The sequence below is a fragment of the Sprattus sprattus genome (assembly GCF_963457725.1).
Source record: "Sprattus sprattus genome assembly, chromosome: 19".
NCBI classification, from domain to species: Eukaryota; Metazoa; Chordata; class Actinopteri; order Clupeiformes; family Clupeidae; genus Sprattus; species Sprattus sprattus.
Genome location: NC_137917.1, coordinates 16,515,258 through 16,517,757, shown reverse-complemented (window position 1 = coordinate 16,517,757; position 2,500 = coordinate 16,515,258). Strand labels below are relative to the sequence as shown.

Genomic DNA, 2,500 nt, shown 5'->3' with positions numbered 1-2,500 from the left:
GATTAGAGGATGGGTCTCAGCAACGGCTCTAATCTGCTCTGAGCGATATCGCCCTCTACGCCACCGCCTGACAAATGCACACAGAAAAGACCCCATTTGCAAAACAAAGGACTGCCTGCCTGCATGCCTGCCTGCCTGCCTTCCATCCTCTCTCTCTCTTCCTCCTTCTCTTGTTCTACCTTCCCCCCCCCTGTCTTTTCCCACCCTCTCTCTTCCTCTTCCTCTTTTTCTTGCTCCATTTCTCACTTTACTGCTCTCACCATTTTTTCCTCTCTCTCTATCTGTCTTTCTGCCTTTTTCTTTGTCTCTCCCCTTCTCTCTTTCTCCCTATCTCTCTCTGTTCCCCTCGCTGCAATCCAGATGGAATGTTTCCTGCTTGATTGTTATTGCAGTGGTTTGCATGCCGCCGCTAGCACAAAACACTTAGTCGACACACGTCTGCAGTTATCATTCTTGCCCACACAGGCGCAGCATCCGTGCACAACTCTGTGAAAAAGTCATAACTCACTGTAAAAGCCAAAAGGGGACAATCTTTCAAGGATTTACAGAATTGTTTCCGTGGGCCTGTCACTACACAAATGTTTTATCCATAGCTCGTTGCCATAAGATAAAACGAATCGACCTGTTACTGTAATTTGTTTGCTTACTTGTTTGTTTGTTTGTTTGCTTGTTTATGCATGATGACGTAATACTTGGTTAAATTCAAGGCAAGGTCAAGAAGGAGATACTTTGTCCCCTGTTACCCCAAACTGCCCAGATTAGGACGGAGTCAGTTATTCACAATGGCTCCGAATCCCTGAGGTCTCTGGAACAGGGGGAAGAAGAATACCCATTACCCACACACAGTAGGGAAGGTCAGGGGAGAACAGGGGGAAGAGGAATACCCACACACAGTAGGGAAGGTCTCTGGAACAGGGGGAAGAAGAATACCCACACACAGTAGGGAAGGTCAGGGGAGAACAGGGGGAAGAGGAATACCCACACACAGTAGGGAAGGTCAGGGGAGAACAGGGGAAGAAGAATACCCACACAGTAGGGAAGGTCAGGGGAGAACAGGGGAAGAAGAATACCCACACAGTAGGGAAGGTCAGGGGAGAACAGGGGAAGAGGAATACCCACACACAGTAGGGAAGGTCAGGGGAGACAGCAGGCTTTAAAGAATGTGGCAGCGTCCAGTGCTGATTTACGTGGCAGCCATGTCTCTCCTGGGTCACCTTGTCCCAGCTCACATGTGTCTATATTCAACACCACGCTCTCAGGGGTTTGCATTCCAGGTGCCTCTGTGGGTTGTTTTGCCTGGAGTGTCAAAACCACACCACCAAAGAATATTTACATAGACGGTTAACAACAGTTGGGCTTGGCGTCATTGGTTCAGTATTTCTCTATATAATAAACACAGAGATTGTATACTGAGCAAGTGAGAAGATATAAATCATCTAAAAGAATATAAAAAAGGTGACATGAGGAATGAAAAAGCCAGTGTGTGGGGAGGGGAGGGGAGGGGACGGGATTGGAGGAGAAAGACAGAGAGAGAGAAGGAGCTAGATCTGAAAACAACCTGGCAACGGTCTGTTGCACAGACATATAAAAACTGAGAACTACTTGTACAGACTGCCGACTCAGGCAATTGAAACTGGCAGACCTAGGAAATCATGAACACAGAAGGAATACAATAAATCTATATTGGCAGAAGTGCCAGCAGAAAAACTTCACTTTTCCCAACAGCGGATTGCACGATAATTTAAAGAAACTAGAGAAAAGACTTTTCACTAGATTTGAAAGAAATGTCCCCATTTACCCCGTGCAGGTACACTGCCCCCGTTACTGTGCAAACATAAACAGTGAATAAGTAGCTAAAAATGTCACTCAAAAAAGGTTACGCAATAGGTAACCAATACACGCAAAACCACTGCATACAACTCTCACTCATTCAAGTACAAAAACACTTTCACACAAACAGCCTCGCTGTGCACTTACATACAACAAAACAATCAGTATATTTTTCCTTTTCTGCAAGGAAGGAATACATAGCCATACAAATGCATTGGAATACATGTTATATTTTATTTATTAGCAATATAGTCACTGTGGCAAAGCATTGTGTTGTACGCCACAGTTCATCATAACTGCCTAGCTAATAATGCTGCATTGGCTGACTGTGGCTACCATCTGTTACACAGAGCTTGCAGTTGCAATAAACCTGTGAAATGACAAATAATATCTGATCTGTAATACAAGGGATCTGTAATACAATACTCCATGAAAATGTTTAACTCACATGAGCTGAAAGCTGTTTAGGGAGTAGCATCTGCTAAACAAGTAAAAAATAAAAAGATAAATGTTAAATGACAAGATGTTGCAGAAGTTGCAGAAGCTGTTTTCTCTGGACCTGCCTGTGTTCTGTCACAGCTGTGCCAACATGGCCCTCTTGGCCTGGCACTGAATGCCAATCCCACTGTCCTTGCCTCTCTTGAGTAACACAATTACCCATCATTCACAT

General features: G+C 44.6%; 1 protein-coding gene across 1 annotated transcript in view; it reads left to right on the top strand.

Moving 5' to 3' along the window:
- The window catches only part of myom3 (myomesin 3), a 42,963-nt gene that overhangs the window by 7,454 nt on the left and 33,009 nt on the right, over window positions 1–2,500 (top strand). The window lies entirely within an intron of this gene.